A 22,084-nucleotide genomic window follows, 5' to 3' on the forward strand; every position below is an offset into this window, starting at 1 on the left:
TTAGGGGCAATTTCGCAACTCCTGCCACCACTTTTCCACACATGCTATATTTACTTTATTGTTTCTTTATCTAAACAGCCCCTACTTTTTATTTACGTACTCTTTATTATCTTGCAAACCTATCCAACAATACCTACAAAGTACTTCTAGTTTCATAATTGTTCTAGGTAAAGCGAACGTCAAGCGTCCGTAGAGTTGTATCGGTGGTCGATAGAACTTGAGGGAATATTTGTTCTACCTTTAGCTCCTCATTGGGTTCGACACTCTTACTTATCAAAAACTGTTGCGATCCCCTATACTTGTGGGTTATCATGAGGTAATTGTACCTACTCCCTTATTGGAAAGTAGTTCATCATTGAAATCAGTTACAGTGATTCCTACACCAGTAAGTGAGGAAGCTAATGATGATGATCATGAAACTTCTGCTCAAGTTACTACCGAACCTCGTAGGTCAACCAGAATAAGATCTGCACCAAAGTGGTACCGTAATCTGGTTCTGGAGGTCATGTTACTTAACCATGACGAACCTACAAACTATGAGGAAGCAATGATGAGCCCAGATTCCTTAAAATGGCTTGAGGCCATGAAATCCGAGATGGGATCCATGTATGAGAACAAAGTGTGTACTTTGGCTGACTTGCCCGATGATCGGCAAGCCATAGAGAATAAATGGATCTTCAGGAAGAAGACTGACGCTGACGGTAATATTGCTGTCTACAAAGCTCGACTTCTTGCGAAAGGTTTTCGACAAGTTCAAGGAGTTGACTACGATGAGAATTTCTCACCAGTAGCGATTCTAAAGTCAGTCCGAATCATGTTAGCAATTGCCACATTTTATGATTATGAAATTTGGCAAATGGATGTCAAAACTGCATTCCTTAATGGATATCTTAAAGAAGAGTTGTATATGATGCAACCAGAAGGTTTTGTCGATCCAAAAGGTGCTAACAAAGTTTGCAAGATCCAACGATCCATTTATGTACTGGTGCAAGTCTCTCGGACTTGGAATATACGTTTTGATAGTGTGATCAAAGCATATGGTTTTATACAGACTTTTGGAGAAGCCTGTATTTACAAGAAAGTGAGTGGAAGCTCTGTAGCATTTCTGATATTATATGTGGAGGACATATTGTTGATTGGAAATGATACTGAATTTCTGAGTAGCATAAAAGGATACTTGAATAATAATTTTTCAATGGAAAACCTCGATGAAGCTACTTATATATTGGGCATTAAGATCTATAGAGATAGATCGAGCCGCTTAATTAGACTTTCACAAACACTACAAAAAAGACACTTCGGTGATGATACTTGTTTGTCACAGTAGGTCACGTTTTCTGTCCTGCATGTACTTCCATGACAAATTTATGACAGAATCAAGATGCTGTCGTAGAAGTGTTCCATGACATTACCAAAATTATCATCATAGAAGTGTCCACTTCCATGACGATAAATCATGCGTCATGGAAATGCTTTCGTAAAGGGCGACCGACACGTGGCATCCACCGTAACGGAACGCCGTTAAGCTACCGAGTCCGGTTTTGGAACCGATAACCCGCTAACAGCCCGGACCAATGAGGATTTTCCACGTGTAAAATTCTCATTGGCCGGAGGAAACATGTGTTGGCTCACCGTTGGGACAAATGTCATCCATTCATTGGATAGGAGGCGCCTATGATATGTCGACACATGGAACGGCCCAACAGAGGCCCATTCGCCAGCCCACAGAAAGCCTATTAACGGCATGTTCATATATAGTCCATTTATAGCCCGCTAACTCACAGCCCGTTACGGCCTATCCGAATTAAGCCTAGTAGCTTCATCTGGGCCTTCCAATATGATTCCAGTATGTTGTAACTTCCGGCCCATGTATGGCCCATGATGTATTTCGGCCCATATGAGACCATTTGAAACTCTTGCCCTTTAACGCCTCGTGGTGAATCTGGCCCGTGATGAATAGTGTACCCCTTTATACCCATTAACGGCCCATTATTCCATTGGGCCGTTTCCAACCGTGTTATCTTTCGGCCTTCTCAGGGCCCATTTATTCTTGGGATCATTTCTAGAATTTGGTTAGATACAATCCGTTACTAGCATGTTCCGTTTGTGGGCCAAATACAGCTCGTGGTTACATTCGGCCCGTTTGTGGCCCGTTAACCCATTGGGCTGTTTTCATAGCGTTATCAAATATGGCCTATTAACGGCCCGTTATGGTCCACGAATAGTACGGCCCATGTCTGGCGAAATGATTATACGCCCCATAGAAGGCCCATGGATCCTACGGCCCGTAGAAGACCAATGGATCCTACAGCCCGTAAATGGCCCATGCATCATACGACCCGTAGAAAGTCCATGGATCCTACGGCCCATAAAACGCCCATGGATCCTATGGCCCGTAGAAGGCCCATGGATCCTACAGCCCGCAGGAGGCCCATGGTTACAACAGTCCATGTGTTGCCATGATTATTGTGGCCTAGTTACCAAAACTAGGTTATTGTGGCCACTAAAAAACGTGGAAAAAGAACTGCAGTGACTACAAGCAAACAACTAAACAAGACAATAAGGAAATAAATAAGCAAGCAACTAACGCTAGCCTATTATAGCTATTACACATATTACATCCACTGGGCATCAAAGTTCGCTACCAGTGCAAATATAGGGAACAAAGCAGCATATTACATACACTGGTCGTCAAAATTGGCCACTAGTGAAAATAAACGCAGCAGCAAAACAAGTCCATAACTAAAAAAAACTTTAGAAGATCTTAAGAAACGTTATCCTGGGTATCCACCATGCTGGCAATAAGCTTAGCAAGCTTATTAGCTTTGTCCTATTTGGCGCTAAAATCCTCCAACACTTGTTGTTGCACTAGAAAGTATGCATCTGAATGCTACAGGGACTTCCGCAGTCCTTCCACTTCTTGTCGCAGCACAGCTGATCGATGTCTTTCAGCTTGTAGTTGAGACTCAAGAAATCGAACTGATTCAGACAGTGAGTTTGAATATCTTGTGCAAGCAGTAGTGGCTAGTAACTCGAGCAATAAACCAATACAGGACTTTGGGGTTGCCTCACTATCTTCAAGATAGTTTTCCTTAGCTGTTTTATCAGCTTTGTTGGAGACCAACAAGGTGTATCACGATCCTGAACCTTATCTGCATTACTTCCTTTATCATTGCTTAATAAGGCACTCTTCCCCAATATTCTGTCAGCATTCTAAAAGAAGAAAAAAGCAAACACATAACAGGTTTAGCATGTACTAGTATATGAAACTCATTTCGGTGAACCAGTTCATTAGTAAGGTGGAGAAGATTAAACTACCAAGTCTTCTATTGCCAAGTAGTACATAGTAAAAGCATCAAAAAAAGATATATCTATATCCTATGGTCACTGCATTGTCTTGCCAAATCAAAATAGAGACACGGTTCAAATCATATTAGTTCAAGAGAAAGCAGCACTGAAATAATACAAAGCATGGGAAACTAAACGACACAACAAGATTTCAGATGGGTACCACGGGTCTACATGTACAACAACACCATTGTCCCTGTTATGATGCTAGTAATGTGCATGATATGAGAAGTCAACTGTATACACAATTGAAATTGAAATCAATAGAGCTATTTATTAGAGCAAACATGTTAAAGAAACATGCGTAAACATACTTGTTGTGCCATTGGAGTTCCCATTGGATAGTTCAATTTAAAAATAAGTTTATATAAGTAAATACAGTGATACAAGAGCAAAGCAGTATGCACGATAGCAATGGAATCTTAAATGAGAACAGTTGTTCTTCAGGTTTAAGCACTTGTTCTACATGAACAGAGTACAGTAAGACACAAGCATATAGTACTTAAAATAAAATGATCTCATAGACCTTACCACATTCTTGGTTTGGGACTAGTAAAGAACAAGGCGTTCCCCGTCATTGTCGAGTAAATGTGTCTCAGGAGAATGTAAGGGAATTTGATGAGTTTCTTTGCCAGTGAAGTACGTTTTCTTGAGGTAATTCCGATACTGCCACCAAGCATTCTTGAAGATAGCAGAGGTATTAGCATAGGTTACCTCATCCTGAGTTTCCAAATCGGTCCTTCTCTATAGAGAAAAATGGGAAAAATTTATGTATTATAACCATCATGGAGGAACAATGTAAGGGACAAAGCAAAGTAATTGCCATGAATAACATTACTTACACATAACTCCTGGACAAACACCCGCAACTGGCATTTTCCTTCATCTTCAGTATAATATTTCCATGATGGGAAGATACACACATAGGATTTAACAACATCAAATGTGATAGATGTTAAACTATGAATGGCTGGTTGTGCTTCCTCCATGGGAATAGGTGTACTAACTGGTGGAGTTGGGGTTCGCCGTGGTAGTACTGGCGCTTTGGGCATAGGAGTTGCCTTACTAACTACTCTTGTTTGGGAGCTCTGTGGTGGAGATGGTGTTGTGTCAACAGGAACTGGGTTACTATCTGCTAGGGTTGGGGTTAGATTGGGTGAAGCTGGTTCTCTGTCCATCGTAGTAGGGGTAAAATCTGCGAGAGTTTGGGTTATGTGTGGTAGGGCTGGTTCACCTGCATGTACAACCAGGGTCCTATCTCCACCAAGAGGTAGCACTTTTTTATTTGAAGACCGTGTTTTTACTCCGATAGATACTGCCATCACCCGCTCCAGTTCAAATGGCTGATAAACAGGAAACATAATTGAATGTACAGACATTGTATGAGAGACAAATGCAATAGATAGTGTGGAAAAAAGAGGGCATTAAATAATTGACATGTATATTGTTTAACTAAAACGGATAGCATGACATAATTTCACATATATGATTTCTATCTAAACTAGATAGCATAGCATAACATAATTCAAAGATATGATGACTAACTAAACACGATCACATGACGTAATTCACATACATGTTATCTAAGTAACCAGGATCGCATGATTTAATTCACATATGTGATTTATATGCTAAGTGGAGGGCATTCGCATATATGATGTCTGAACTAAGAACATGGTGTTGAATATTGTGTATATGATGTCTAAACTATGCAATGCAAGACACCATATGCATGATATGAGCAGTAGAACCATGCCAAGTTAGAGCATACACCTCGGTGGGGGAATAGGACTGGTCATCTGTCTCTGAATCCATCTCTGAGGAGCTATCGGGACCCAGCAAGAGATCTGCTTCGACATGTAGCATTGTCTACTCTAAAGGCCTTGTTTTCATTCCAGATTTTTCCATTGCCCACTCAAATGGCTGATTCACGGGAAGAGTAGTTTAATGTACAAACATTGTCGACAAATGGAAATTTAATGAAGAAAAGGATGGGCTAGTGATACATCTCCGTCGTATCTACTTTTCCAAACACTTTTGCCCTTGTTTTGGAGTCTAACTTGCATGATTTGAATGGAACTAACCCGGACTGACGATGTTTTCAGTAGAATCGCCACGGTGTTATTTTTGTGCAAAAATAAAAGTTCTCGGAATGACTTGAAAATCAACAGTTATATTGGAATATATAAAAAATACATGAAGGAAGATCCATGTCGGTGTCAAAACCGGCGGATCTAGGGTAGGGGGTCCCAAACTGTGCGTCTAAGGCAGATGGTAACAGGAGGCAGGGGACACAATGTTTTACCCAGGTTCGGGCCCTCTTAATGGAGGTAAAACCCTATGTCCTGCTTGATTAATATTGATGATATGGGTAGTACAAGAGTAGATCTACCACGAGATCAGAGAGGCTAAACCCTAGAAGCTAGCCTATGGTATGATTGTATGTTGTCCTACGGACTAAAACCCTCCGGTTTATATAGACACCGTAGAGGTTAGGGTTACACAAGGTCGGTTACAAAGGAGGAGATATACATATCCGTATTGCCTAGCTTGCCTTCCATGCAAAGTAGAGTCCCATCTGGACACGGGACGAAGTCTTCAATCTTGCATCTTCATAGTCCAACAGTCCGCCCAAAGGATATAGTCCGGCTGTTCGGAGACCCCCTAATCCAGGACTCCCTCAGTAGCCCCCGAACCAGGCGTCAATGACGACGAGTCCGGCGTGCAGTATTGTCTTCGGCATTGCAAGGCGGGTTCTTCTCCAATTTCCAAGTGTTTGTAAATAGTATCCGGCCCCATAAATGTTGATCCTCTTGGCTTCTGCGCCCAATAAGGGAAAATTCTCATGCATCGACGAATACGAGGCGCCAGGGCATTTTTTCATTCACCCCCCTAGCTAGATAAATAAATTGTCTATTAAAGGGATGGGATTCTTAGATCCGATCCACACCATCCTCCCCTCAGCGAGAATCCATCAGAGCGCATTTTGGGAAGATCCATTCCAGCATGGCCGACCTCCGCAGCTCCTCCTCCCGCCCCCATAGCCCTAAGCTTGGTGATTGGGAGAGGTGTTCAGTCCCACATAGTCGATTGGTTGAACTACAGACCAAAGGATTTCTTCCCCCGGCATACATGGTGCCCGTTCGAGCCGGGCTTGCCACCTACAATGGCAGGGAGCAAGCGGAGGACTTTCCCTGTCCCTCCATGGGGGAACGGGTTTGCCTTGTTCCTTAGTTACTAAGGGGACTCAGATTTCCAATTCATCTGTTCCTCCGCGGGCTCCTGGAGTTCTACGGCCTCCAACTACACAATCTCACCCCTGACTCCATCCTACACATCGCCGGCTACGTTGCCGTCTGCGAGTTGTTCCTGGGCTGCGAGGCTCACTTCGAGCTGTGGAAAAGGCTATTTTGCCTTATCCCTCGCACACAGAGGGAATCACTTTATCAAGTGGGCGGAGCCGAAGTATGGCGCATCGCCAATACCGGATATCTGCCCGATACCCCGAAGAAGCCGTCCGAAGATTGGCCTTCAGAATGGTTTTATATGGAGGACGTTCCCCTTCCAGACCCTGTTCGGCGGGTTCTTCCTGAGTTCAACAATGCTCCTCTGAAGAAGCGCCGAAGCTGGCGCCCACGGAGCCCCCAGGTGGAAGACGACAGAGAAGTCCTCTATCTGATGAACCGGATTAAGGCACTGGCTCAGTCAGGATTGACAATAACCGAAGTTATGTCAATTTGCATAATGCGGAGAGTGCAACAACTTCAATATCGTGGGCACCCCTTGTGGTGTTTCAACGGAGAGGATGACGCCACCCGCTACGGGTGTAAGGGTCCGGGCGATGCTGCCGCATTAACCAAAATCCTGTTCGAACTGTTCAAGGGAGAGGAGGAGGAGCTCGCCCGCATCAAGCCACGGGACGGATTCTCCATGTACAATCCTCCGAGCTGGGTAAGCTATATCCCCTTACTTCCACCTTCTTGCATTTTTCGTTGTAAGTATTTACCTTGCCAATTTACGGCAGGAACTGCGAAAGGCCATAAGGGAGGTCAGCAGCCCTTCTCCACAGCCGGAGGACCCGGACCGGGCCCTCGACTCCGGACTCTAAGAAGATCCGGTAATTTCCGTGGAGCTGATAAACAGGCAGTTCTATCAGTTAAGCTGCGATGATGCCATGGTGGCCATTACGTCCGACTATCCCGGACTGCTCCCTGCATCGCATGTAAGAAAAACCGAAAATCCCCACTCAAAAAGGTAGGATCCCCTTTTAGACACTTCACCCACCATATTCATGGCCTTTTTTACAGGGAAGGCATTCGGGACGCCCTGCAGCAACACGCCAACAGGAGGCATCGAGGCAGGGTAGGCCAAAAAGGAAGGCGGTTAGGACAGAGACGCCGGTGCAAAGGTACAACAAACCCCGCTCCATGGTTGTCGTCTTTTTCAAAATATAATGACGCCCGTGTTTCTTTAACAGAAAAAATGCTCGTCGGAATATGTCCGGCGATGTCGCCGATCACGCTTCCACCAGTCCGGCACTAGGACCGGACACGGAGGCAGAAGCCGATATGGAGCAAGCGTCGGATAATCCCCCTACAGAGGATGCGGATAGGTTATCTGCTACAAACTTAGAAGTGGAAAGCACCGTGAATCATAGGCGCCGCTAGGCCGTACTCCGTGACGCTTGTTTCTCACTAGAGGCGTTTGATGCCTTTAATTCTGGAGAAGCGTACCTCCTTGCCGCTCAAGATGGTCTAGCCAGAGCCACGGATCAGTATGTAAAGGATGTACGGGTGAGTGAATCTGACGATTTGTATGTATCAGTAGCCCCTGAGACTTGAAACAGTTAGCAAAACTGATTTAAGGATCATCTTTATTGTGTAGGTTCTTACAGAGAAGAATACCAGGCTGTCCCAGGAGCTAGAGGAATGCAAGACCCAACTGCGGGCCGCTATTGCCGCATTGCAGGAACAGAAAAAGCCTCCCGCTAGTAACATTTTAAAGAATTATGGTTACCGTATAGTGTGCGGCGTGGCTGCAGATCTAACAAGAGATTTTGCAGATGACTCCAGAGAAAATCTGGGAGACCAGCATGTTATGCGGCAGTTAGAAGCTGGCAAACATGTGCTGACTGAGGTTAGGCGGGAGAAAAACAATCTCCAAGACGCCAATATAAGGCTGAACATGGAACTAAAGGACGTTCGGGGCCAGCTTGCAGACTCCGAGAAGGAGAATAAGAGGCTTCGACGCGGCATTTTTAGTAAGTGCTTGAATGAATCCTTTAAAGGTATTCGGCGAAGAAGCCGACTAACAGTGTTATGTCTGTAGGTATGCTGACGGGTCGTCCCGCGGAGGAAATGCCTGGGTCCGCGGGTGATCTTCTGTCCAAGCTGTCAAATCTGCACGAACAAGTTCGGCAGGTGATGCAGGGTGTTGCCTGGGCTTTGTGGCCGTCCGTCTCCCTGCCAGAGGGTGTTGCGGAGCTTGCGGAGAAGCTCAAAGGAGCACGGCGGCGCTTCCGACTATGGAAGATATCCGCCTGCCGACAAGGTGCCAGAGAAGCCTGGGCCATGGTGAAGACGCGGTATACCAAAGAAGACCCAAATCACATGGTCGAGGTCGGACCTGTGGGGCCCGGCGGAAAAGAAATTCCCGTTAGCTTAGTGTATGGGCAAGTAGAATTAGCCGCAAAGTATTCCCAATAGGATTGTAAGCTAGACCGCCTGTTGGATGGTATGGAAGAAGAATTTAGTCAGTCTGCATGACTATGTAATTGAAGTGACATGTATAATGCCTTCTAGCCGGATTGTAGATCATTTGTCGTTGCAGACCTTTTCGCTTCAGCCTCCGGGCCCAATAGTCCGGAGTGTATCCGAATACCCGCTCAGTTATATAAGAACCGGGGTATGCGTGGAGACTAGGCGTAGGAGTCATTAGTGCTTTATCAGACAAGTGCCCAACTAGTTATGTTATATTACATGGGTAGTAAGAAACATATTCCAGGGAGAATAGTTCCGTTAAGGGTTCCTTTCCCTCGTCAAGCATGCCCTAAAGTGCATGTCCGGACTGCGATAGGAAACACAGGAAAAACATCTGGGGCAGATATGAAAAATAAAAATCATCTTTTGTTCACCAACCGAATATTCCCTTAAGAACACTAGCTTTCGGCTTCACCCAGTCTGAGGTACACATCCGGCTGACCCGGCAGTAACAATCGCAGAGGTGCTCCCCTTATGCCCTAGCCAAATGAACGGGAACGTAGGGCATAAATACAAGAGCCAGGCAACCCAGCTTGGCCAAAACTTAAGTCATATCGATGCATATAATGGTGAAAAAAGGTACATGCGGAAGTATAACACATGTGTTGGGCATGAAGCCCGGATAAATAATTTAAGCTTCTGTGAAAGAAGCCCCCAGGTATGAAGAGTGCGGCTAGCGCATCTGTAATGTGCAAACAAGGAACAAGGTGACCCTTTGAGGCCTAGAAAAATAAGAAAAGAAAGAAAGAAAGGAAAACAAGACAGATAATGTATTTGTGAAAAATGGACAAAGGGAGGGGACTAGCATAGAGTCCGGTGCTAGGCGTAGAATCTTCGGAGCCTGGCTGCATTCCATGGGTTCGGCTCGAGTCGACTAGTCGATGCATCCCGCAGTCGGTACGCTCCACCGGTCAGAACTTGGTCAATAATGAAGGGACCTTCCCATTTGGGCTCGAGCTTGTTCTTTTTCTTATCTGGCAGGCGTAGAACTAGTTCGCCAATGTTATAAGTTTTGGCCCGTAGTTCTCAGCTTTGGTATCTGCTAGCCTGTTGCTGATAAAATGCGGAACGGGCTTCGGCTACGTTGCGCTCCTCCTCCAAGGTGTCCATACTGTCCTGCCGATTGAGTTCAGCTTCTCTTTCTTCGTACATGCGCACTCTAGGTGAGTCATGAATTATGTCACAGGGCAGGACTGCCTCTGCGACGTACACCATAAAGAAGGGTGTATATCCGGTACTACGATTCGGCGTGGTCCGCAGCCCCCAGAGTACGAAGTCGAGCTCCTCTACCCAGTGCGTGTTAGACTCTGTTAAGGAACACACTAATCTAGGTTTAATGCCACTCATTATAAGACCGTTTGCTCGCTTGACTTGATCGTTGGTTTGTGGGTGATAGACTGAGGCATAATCGAGCTTGATGCCCATTTTGCTGCACCAGAGTTTGACTTCGTCGGCCGTGAAGTTCATGCTGTTATTAGTGATGATGCTGTGGGGGACGCCGTAACGGTGTACAACCCCAGATAAGAAATCTATCACCGGTCCGGATTCGGCTGTTTTAACTGGTTTGGCCTCTATCTATTTGGTGAATTTATCCACCATGACCAATAAGTATTTTTTTTCTTATGGGTTCCCCCTTTAAGGGGTCCAACCATGTCAAGCCCCCAGACCGCAAAGGGCCATGTAATGGGGATTGTTTGGAGAGCGGTGGGTGGCATGTGGCTTTGATTTGCAAAGAGCTGGCAACCGGCGCAACATTGGACCAAGTCCTGTGCATCTGCCCGGGCCATTGGCCAATAGAATCCTGTATGGAAGGCCTTTCTTACAAGAGCCCGGGCTGCGGCATGATGACCGCCGAGTCCGGCGTGAATTTCTTCCAAAAGATTCCACCCTTCCTCTTCGGAGATGCACCTTTGAAGGACTCCGGTAGTGCTTTTCTTGTACAATTCTCCCTGATGGACCCTGTAGGCTTTGGATCGCCGCACTATGCAGCGTGCCTCATTTTGGTCCTCCGGAAGTTCCTGTCTAGTTAGGTAGGCCAAGAATGGTTCTGTCCATGGGGCAATAATGGCCATTATTTCATGGGCTGAAGGTGTTATTTCGGTGGCGGAGCCTCCGATTGTGTCAGAGAGTTCGTTATTGGGTATTTTGGCCGGGTCAGGACTGTTGTTACAGGTGTCCCCTTCCCATACTACTGATGGCTTGAAAAGCCTTTCCAAAAATATGTTGGGGGGACCGCGTCGTATTTTGCGCCAATGCGGGCGAGGATATCCGCCGCCTGATTGTTTTCCCATGCCACATGGTGAAATTCGAGTCCCTCGAACCGAGCTGACATTTTTAGGATGGGGTTTCGATAGGCCGCCATTTTCGGATCCTTGGCGTCAAAATCTCCATTTATTTGGGATATTGCAAGGTTTGAATCCCCACGCACCTCCAGGCGTTGAATGCCCATGGAGACTACCATCCGAAGACCATGCAACAGAGCTTCGTATTCGGCTGCATTGTTGGAGTCTGTATACAATATTTGCAGTATGTACCGAACGGTATCTCCGGTTGGGGACGTCAAAACGACGCCAGCCCCTAGACCGGCCAGCATTTTAGATCCGTCGAAGTGCATGATCCAATTGGAGTATGCGCCGTACTCTTTAGGGAGTTCGGCCTCCGTCCATTCGACGAAGAAATCGGCCAGTACTTGCGATTTAATGGCTCGGTGAGGTTTGTATGTTATGTCGAATGGGAGGAGCTCAATGGCCCATTTGGCAATCCGGCCCGTAGCGTCGCGGTTGTTGATAATATCATTAAGTGGCACTTCCAAGGCTACTGTAATCGAACACTCTTGAAAGTAGTGTTGCAATTTTCGTGATGCCATGAATACCACATATGCTATCTTTTGGTAATGCGGGTACCGTGATTTGCATGGAGTGAGGACAGTGGATACATAGTATACAGGCTTTTGAAGAGGGAATTTGTGTCCGTCCGCTTCCCGTTCGACAACAAGCACCGCGCTTACAACTTGATGAGTTGCCGCAATGTACAACAGCATTAGTTCGCCGATGTTTGACGCGGCCAGGATCGGGTTGGTTGCCAGGATGGCCTTTATTTCTTCCAATCCGGCTGTGGCCGCGTCCGTCCACTCGAAGTGTTCGGTACGCCGAAGGAGGCGATAAAGGGGTAAAGCCTTTTGTCCTAAGCGGGGGATAAAGCGGCTTAGAGACGCCACGCATCCAGTTAACTTCTGGATTTGTTTGAGGTCTGTTGGGATAGCCAACTGTGAAAACACTCAGATTTTGGCCGGATTAGCTTCAATGCCTCTACTGGAGACAATGAATCCCAGGAGCTTTCCGGCTGGGACGCCGAAAACGCATTTTTCCGGATTGAGCTTGATGTCATATGTTCGGAGGTTGTCGAATGTGAGCCTCAAGTCATCTATCAAAGAGTCGATGTGTTTGGTTTTGACGACCACATCGTCTACATATGCCTCTACTGTTTTGCCAATTTGCTTCTCCAGGCATGTCTGAATCATGTGCTGATATGTTGCGCCGGCGTTTTTGAGCCCAAAAGGCATTGTGTTGAAATAGAAGGGACCGTATGGTGTGATGAATGCCATTGCGGCTTGGTCGGACTCCGCCAACTTGATTTGGTGGTAACCGGAGTACGCGTCGAGGAAACACAATGACTTGTGTCCTGCGGTAGCGTCAATGATTTGATGGATGCGTGGGAGGGGGAAGGGATCCTTTGGGCAAGCTTTATTAAGGTCTTTGAAATCGACGCAAAGGCGCCAGGATTTGTCCTTCTTTGGTACCATCACCAGGTTTGCTAGCCAGTCCGGATATTTTATTTCTCTAATGAATCCGGCCTCCAATAACTTGGCTAGTTCTTCTCCCATGGCCTGACTCTTAGGTTCGGAGAAACGCCGAAGAGCTTGCTTGACCGTCTTGAATCCCTTTATGATATTGAGGCTATGCTCGGCCAGCCTGTGTGGGATTCCTGGCATGTCTGAGGGATGCCAGGCGAATATGTCCCAATTCTCATGCAGGAACTCTCGTAGTGCGGCGTCCACGGCGGGGTTTAACTGTGCCCCTATGGAGGCTGTTTTGGTAGGGTCTGTTGGGTGGACTTGGATCTCTTGTCGAGTATCACATCATCTCTGTCCACTGTGGAGCATAGCGTGGTTAACTCCTCGGCCGAGAGGGCTTCGGATAATGCCTCGAGGGCCAATGCCGCTGTTTTGTTTTCGGCACGGAGTGCTGTGTCCGGATCACTAGCGAGAGTGATGATTCAGTTGGGCCCGGGCATTTTGAGCTTCATGTACCCATAGTGGGGTACGGCTTGGAAGATTGTGAACGCCTCCCCTCCTAAAAGAGCGTGATAGCCACTGCTGAACGGGGCCACTTGGAATGTAATTTCTTCGGACCTGTAATTGTCCAGCGTTCCGAATACCACATCTAGTGTGATTTTCCCAGCACAGCCTGCCTCCCGACTGGGGATAATTCCTCTAAAGGTTGTGCTACTTTGCTCGATATGGTTCCAGTCTATTTCCATCTTTTGAAGAGTTTCCTCATAGATGAGGTTTAGTCCGCTGCCGCCGTCCATGAGTACTTTGGTGAGTTGAAAGCCGTCCACGGTTGGACTGAGGACCAGTGCGGTCGGTGCTCGGGCTATTCGGAATTTGGGTTCATCAATGGCATTGAAGGTAATAGCCGTGTCACTCCATGGATTTGTTGCTGCTACGTGGCAGATTTCGGCCATGCTGCGGAGTGTTCGCTTGCGCCTATTATTTGACGCAAAGGTCTCAAACACTGTTAACACCGTATTGTTAGCCACTAGATGGTGCTCTGTGGTATGTGGGATAAGAAGATCCTCACCACTTTTGGCCACCTGCCGGAGTATCCAACATGCTCTAAGGTTGTGGGTTGGTATTATATCCACCGTGCTATGAATTTTGCACGGTTCGTTGAGCCATCCCTCCAGTAAGGTTCCTTGCCCTATAGAGGGTTTTTGCTTTTTGGTAGTTAATCCGGGTGTATTGTGATAATGCACCCTTTTATTTCGGACTAGGTTTGTGTTCAAGGCCGGATTATCCCAAAAGTTTCTTTCGGTTTTCCAGGCACTTTCCATCGCACAGTACTTTCGTACTATGGACGCCAAGTCAGCGAAGCGTGTTATCTCACAGCAATTTATGGCGTTAAGGATTCCCTTTTCCATGCAATTATTGCAGAAAAATAAGACTGTGTCTTCCTCGCGACAGTCCTTAACCTTGTTCATCGCAAGGAGGAATCTGGCCCAGTAATGATGTACTGTTTCCTGGGGCTCTTGCCTGATATGGGAAAGGTCGCTTGTGTTTGGGTGGGTGGGTGGAATTGAATCTGAACCGCTACCCGATCTGGGATCCAGGGGCCGAGGAGTTTCCAATTTTGGAAGTTTCTGTTCCGGGGTGTTACCCGCTAATCCTGGTCCGTTGTCTGACTCTAAGTTCAGGGATTGGATGTTGTCCTCCCGCGAACGGGCGTCCGGCTCGGAGAGCTCGGAAATCCAGACATAGTTGGTCCTTAGGATAGAGGAAAGGTCGCCGCATTGTTCCTCCACCACTGCAATATGATGGGTGACCGGTGGAGAGTTAATCTCCCTTTGATCGGGTTTAAGCCCAATCCGATCATAGTCCGCAGCGACTCCCAAGGCGGCGATGCGATCCAAGAGCTCGTTTAAGGAGGAGAGCTCCATTGGATCCATCTGTTCGGCGAGTGCCGATTTGGCGTGGAGGCTGTTTTCGATGACCCGAGAATTCATCGTCGGCGTGGCGGACGAGCAGGCGGTCATGACGAACCCGCCTAACCGGAGAGTTTGGCCGACAGCCAAAGCTCCCCCAACGGTAGTACCGTCTTTAAAGACGAGACAAGACATCCTTCCTTCTGGCGATGGCACAGAGGAACTCTCAATGAAAGCACCAATGTCAGTGTCAAAATCGGCGGATCTCGGGTAGGGGGTCCCGAACTGTGCGTCTAAGGCGGATGGTAACAAGAGGCAGGGGACACAATGTTTTACCCAGGTTCGGGCCCTCTTGATGGAGGTAAAACCCTATGTCCTGATTGATTAATATTGATGATATGGGTAGTACAAGAGTAGATCTACCACGAGGTCAGAGAGGCTAAACCCTAGAAGCTAGCCTATGATATGATTGTATGTTGTCCTACGGACTAAAACCCTCCGGTTTATATAGACACCGGAGAGGTTAGGGTTACACAAGGTCAGTTACAAAGGAGGAGATATACATATCCGTATTGCCTAGCTTGCCTTCCACGCCAAGTAGAGTCTCATCTGGACACGGGACGAAGTCTTCAATCTTGTATCTTCATAGTCCAACAGTCTGGCCAAAGGATATAGTCCGGCTGTCCGGAGACCCCCTAATCCAGGACTCCCTCAATCCACGTCAGGGGGGCCTCCACCTGTCCACGAGGGTGGGGGCGCGCCCTACCCCCCTGGGCGGGTCGCCTGCCTCGTGGTCCCCCTAACGCTCCACCGACCTCAACCCTGACTCCATATATTCACTTTTGGGAAGAAAAAAACCAGGGAGAAGGATTCATCACGTTTTACGATACGGAGCCGCCGCCAAGCCCTAAACTCTCTCGGGAGGGCTGATCTGGAGTCCGTTCGGGGCTCCAGAGAGGGGAATCCGTCGCCATCGTCGTCATCAACCATCCTCTATCACCAATTTCATGATGCTCACCGCGGCGCGTGAGTAATTCCATCGTAGGCTTGCTGGACGGTGATGGGTTGGATGAGATTTATCATGTAATCGAGTTAGTTCTGTTAGGGTTTGATCCCTAGTGTCCACTATGTTCTGAGATTGATATTGCTATGACTTTGCTATGCTTATTGCTTGTAACTAGGGCCCGAGTGCCATGATTTCAGATCTAAACCAATTATGTTTTCATAAATATATGAGAGTTCTTGATCCTATCTTGCAGGTCTATAGTCACCTACTATGTGTTATGTTCCGGCAACCCCGAGTGACAATAATCGTGACCACTCCCGGTGATGACCGTATTTTGACGAGTTCATGTATTCACTATGTGTTAATGCTTTTGTTCGGTACTCTATTAAAAGGAGGCCTTAATATCCCTTAGTTTCCAATGGGACCCCGCTGCCATGGGAGGGTAGGACAAAAGATGTCATGCAAGTTCTTTTCCATAAGCATGTATGACTATATTCGGCATACATGCCTACCTTACATTGATGAATTGGAGCTAGTTCTGTGTCACCCTTGGTTATGACTGTTACATGATGAACCGCATCTGGCATAATTCTCTATCACCGATCCATTGCCTACGAGCTTTCCATATATTGTTCTTCACTTATTTACTTTTCTGTTGCTATTGTTATCATCACTACAAAACACCAAAAATATTACTTTTCCTATCGTTAACTTTTACCACCTTTACCACTACTATCATATTACTTTGCTACTAAACACTTTGCTGCAGATATTAAGTTTCTAGGAGTGGTTGAATTGACAACTCAGCTGCTAATACTTGAGAATATTCTTTGGGTCCCCTTGTGTCGAATCAGTAAATTTGGGTTGCATACTCTACCCTCGAAAACTGTTGCAATCCCCTATACTTTTGGGTTATCAAGACTATTTTCTGGCGCCATTGCCGGGGAGCATAGCTCTATTCTTTGAGTCACTTGGGATTTATATCTACTTATCATTATGAAGAACTTGAAAGATCCAAGAACCAAGATTTATCCCTCAACTACGAGGGGAGGTAAGGAACTGCCATCTAGCTCTACACTTGATTCACCTTCTGTTTTGAGTAAGCTTGCGACACCTAAACCTGCTTCTGCTATTAATTCTGATATGTCGCATGTTATTGATGATGTCACTTCTGCTATGCATGATACTTATGATGAAACTACTTCTATGCTTGATACTACTATGCCACTTGGTGAATTTCTTGATGAATAACTTGCTAGGGCTAGAGAGAATGAAATTATTGAAACTGATAATATTGATGAAAGTGATGATGAAGATTCTCCCCCTAGATATGAATTACCTGTTGTGCCTGAGGGCTATGTTATGGATGAAGAAACTGCTAGAGATTTTCTTGCTTGCAACGATAGGAGTGATCTTAAGAAATTATTAGCTAAGCTGAAACAAAAAACTCTGAATGCTAGAATGAAATATGATCCTGCTTATGCTAGTTCACCTATCTTTGTGACTGATATGGATTATGAATTCTCTGTCGACCCTAATATAATTACTTTGGTTGAATCTGATCCTTTCTATGGCTATGAATCTGAAACTGTTGTGGCACATCTTACTAAATTAAATGATATAGCCACCGTATTCACTAATGATGAGAAAACTCGCTACTATTATATCCTTAAATTATTTCCGTTCTCATTAAAGGGTGATGCTAAGATATGGTTTAATTCTCTTGATCCTGGTTGTGTGCGTAGTCCCCAGGATATGATTTATTACTTCTCTGCTAAATATTTCCCCGCTCATAAGAAACAAGCTGCTTTAAGGGAAATATATAGTTTTGTGCAAATTGAAGAAGAGAGTCTCCCACAAGTTTGGGGAGGCTTCTCCGATTACATAATGCTTTGCCTGATCATCCTCTTAAGAAAAATGAAATACTTGATATCTTTTATAATGGACTAACTGATGCTTCTAGAGACCACCTGGATAGTTGTGTTGGTTGTGTTTTCAGGGAAAGAACACCAGATGAAGCTGAACTTTTATTGAATAATATGTTGACCGATGAAAATAATTGGACACTTCTTGATCCAATTCCTGAACCAACTCCTAAGCCAACTCTTAAGAACAGGGGTATTCTATTTCTCAGTCCTGAAGATATGCAAGAGGCAAAGAAATCTATGAAAGAAAAAGGTATTAAAGCTGAGGATGTTAAGAATTTACCTCCTATTGAAGAAATACATGGTCTTAATTTACCGCCTGTTGAAGAAATGCATGGTCTTGATAACCCGATACAGGTAGTAAAGGTAAATTCTCTCTGTAGATATGATAAAGCTGAAATCACATTTACTAAGTTTGCTAGTCCATGCTTGGATGAGTTTGATGACTTTATGGTCAAACAAGAAAACATCAATGCTTATGTTGGTAGAGAATTAAAACGCAATGCTAATATGCTTGAACACTTGGGTGATTATATGGCTAATGTTAAAGGTGAACTAAGACTTATTAGTAAACATGCTTCTATGGTTACCACTCAAGTAGAACAAGTACTTAAAGCTCAGAATGATTTGCTCAATGAATTGAATAGTAAGAAAAATGATAATGCTGTTAGAGTTATGACTAAAGGTGGTAAAATGACTCAGGAACCTTTGTATCCTGAGGGCCATCCTAAGAGAATTGAGCAAGATTCTCAGAGAACTAATATTGATGGACCTAGTACTTCTAAAAGGAAGAAAAAGAAAAATGATAGGACTTTGCATACTTCTAGTGAACCTGTTATTGACACACCTGAGATTCCCAACGATATTTATATTTCTGACGCTAAAACACAATCTGGTAATGAGCATGAACCTAGTGATAATGTTAATAATGATGTTCATGTTGAGATGAAGTAGAGATTGAACCTAGTAGTGACAATGAAGTAGAGATTGAACCTGCTGTTGATCTTGATAACCCACAATCAAAGAATCAACGTTATGATAAGAGAGACTTTGTTGCTAGGAAGCACGGTAAATAAAGAGAACCATGGGTTCAGAAACCCATGCCTTTTCCTCCTAAACCATCCCATAAAAAGGATGATGAGGATTTTGAGCGGTTTGCTAAAATGATTAGACCTATCTTTTTGCGTATGCGATTAACTGATATGCTCAAAATGAATCCTTATGCTAAGTATATGAAATAAATTGTTACTAATAAAAGAAAGATACCGGAAGCTGGAATTTCCACCATGCTTGCTAATTATACTTTTAAGGGTGGAATACCAAAGAAACTTGGAGATCCAGGAGTACCAACTATACCATGCTCCATTAAAAGAAACTATGTTAAAACTGCTTTATGTGATCTTGGAGCCGGTGTTAGTGTTATGCGTCTCTCTTTATATCGTAGACATGATTTAAATAAGTTGACACCTACTGAAATATCTTTGCAAATGGCTGATAAATCAACTGTTATACCTGTCGGTATTTGTGCGGATGTGCATGTTGTGGTTGCAAATGTTACTATTTTAACGGACTTTATTATTCTTCATATTCCCGAGGACGATAGTATGTCTATTATTCTTGGAAGACCCTTTTTGAATACTGCAGGGGCTGTTATTGATTGCACCAAAGGCAATGTCACTTTTCATGTTAATGGCAATGAGCATACGGTACACTTTCCGAGGAAACAACCTCAAGTTCATAGTATAAACTCTATTGGAAAAATTCCATCGATTATTTTTGGAGGTTTTGAATTTCCTCTTCCTACTGTCAAGAAGAAATATGATATTTGATACGTCTCCAACGTATCTATAATTTTTGATTGCTCCATGCTATATTATCTACTGTTTTGGGAAATATGGGCTTTATTATCCACTTCTATATTACTTTCGGGACTAACCTATTAACCGGAGGCCCAGCCCAGATTTGTTGTTTTTTGCCTATTTCAGTGTTTCGAAGAAAAGGAATATCAAACGGAGTTTGCCTCGTGGCCCCCCCTTTGGTCCAATGACGTACCTCATGCACCCATATATACCTACGTAACCTAAAACTTCTAGAACGCACAATAGATCGGGAGTTCCGCCGCCAGAAGCCTCCGTATCCACCGAAAGCCAATCTAGACCCGTTCTAGCACCCTGCCGGAGGGGGCAATCCTTCTTCGGTGGCCATCTCCGTCATCCCGGTGATCTCCATGATGAGGTGGGAGTAGTTCTCCCTCGGGGCTGAGGGTATGTACCAGTAGCTATGTGTTTGATCTCTCTCTCTTCTTCTAGAGGTGATACGATCTTGATGTATCGCGAGCTTTGCTATTATAGTTGGATCTTATGTTTCTCCTTCCCCTCTTCTCTCTTGTAATGAATTGAGTTTCCCCTTTGAAGTTATCTTATCGGATTGAGTCTTTATAGATTTGAGAACACTTGATGTATGTCTTGCGTGGGATACCTGTGGTGACAATGGGGTATTCTATTGATCCACTTGATGTATGTTTTGGTGATCAACTTGCGGGTTCCGCCCATGAACCTATGCATAGGGTTTGGCACACGTTTTCGTCGTGATTCTCTGGTAGAAACTTTGGGGCACTCTTTGAGGTCCTTTGTGTTGGTTGAATAGATGAATCTGAGATTGTGTGATGCATATCGTATAATCATACCCACGGATACTTGAGGTGACATTGGAGTATCTAGGTGACATTAGGGTTTTGGTTGATTTGTGTCTTAAGGTGTTATTCTAGTACGAACTCTAGGGCTGTTTGTGACACCTATAGGAATAGCCCAAAGGATTGATTGGAAAGAATAACTTTGAGGTGGTTTCGTACCCTACCATAATCTCTTCGTTTGTTCTCTGCTATTAGTGACTTTGGAGTGACTCTTTGTTGCATGTTGAGGGATAGTTATGTGATCCAATTATGTTATTATTGTTGAGGGAACTTGCACTAACGAAAGTATGAACCCTAGGCCTTATTTCCACGCATTGCAATACTGTTTACACTCACTTTTATCATTAGTTACCTTGCTGTTTTTATAATTTCAGATTACAAATACCTTTATCTACTATCCATATACCACTTGTATCACCATCTCTTCGCCGAACTAGTGCACCTATACAATTTACCATTGTATTGGGTGTGTTGGGGACACAAGAGACTCTTTGTTATTTGGTTGCAGGGTTGCTTGAGAGAGACCATCTTCATCCTACGCCTCCTACAGATTGATAAAGCTTAGGTCATCCACTTGAGGGAAATTTGCTACTGTCCTACTAACCTCACCACTTGGAGGCCCAACAACGTCTACAAGAAGAAGGTTGTGTAGTAGACATCAAGCTCTTTTTTGGCGCCGTTGCCGGGGAGGTGAGTGCTTGAAGGTATATCTTTAGATCTTGCAATCGAGTCTTTTAGATTCTTGTTTTATCACTAGTTTAGTTTATAAAAGAAAATTACAAAAAAATGGAATGTAGTTTACCTCATACGCTTCATCTTTTTAATATCTTTCGTGAGTATGATGGAAAGTAAAATTGTGCTCAAATGCTAGAAGAAGAATTACATAAAATGATTGGCATAAAATATTTGAATGATGAGCATGATTGCAATTTTGTTAGTACGAATTCTTTGAATACCCATGATACTAATGATGATTGCAGTAGTTATGATGAAAATGTCTCCTATAAACATGTCAATTTTTGTGGAGTGCATTGGGTTTGCAAGTACACACCAAATAGGGAAGATAGATATTGCAAGAGGCATAAGTACTTAGAAACTAAATTGTTGCAAGAAGAGCTAGATGAATGTGCTGAAAGATTCAATGTTTTTCATGCCCCTTGTGAACTTTGCAATGAACATGGTCATTTAAAGCTCCAATGCTATTTGTTTCACGATCAATTCATGTACAAACATTGTGATAATTTGATTACCCTTGAGCATCATAAAGAGCTTAGCCTTCTTTTGGTTTATGAAGAAATGAAACGTATAACTATGGGTATTACAAAGTTTAATCTTGATAAAGTTCTTGATTTTGATCTAGAGAATATTTATATGTATTGTGCGGTGAATTGCATTGAAAATCCTTATATTGCCAATTACATAAAGAAAAGAAAACAAATAGAGGATGAAGAGAATACTAATGAGAGGGAAGAGACTTCCCAATATCCTCCTATTATTTCTTATGATGAATCAGGTAACGAAGAGGAGCCTCCTATTCAACCAATCTCATTAATAAGGAGCTCCAAAAAGAGGATTGAACCCACACATGATGTGGTGAAGAAGAAGAAAAGAAAAAGGAAGAGAGGTAAAAAGATATCTCCCCCAAATAATG

Source organism: Triticum urartu, chromosome 3A (assembly GCF_056163025.1).
Source record: "Triticum urartu cultivar PI428250 chromosome 3A, HENAU_Tu73, whole genome shotgun sequence".
Lineage (NCBI taxonomy): Eukaryota > Viridiplantae > Streptophyta > Magnoliopsida > Poales > Poaceae > Triticum > Triticum urartu.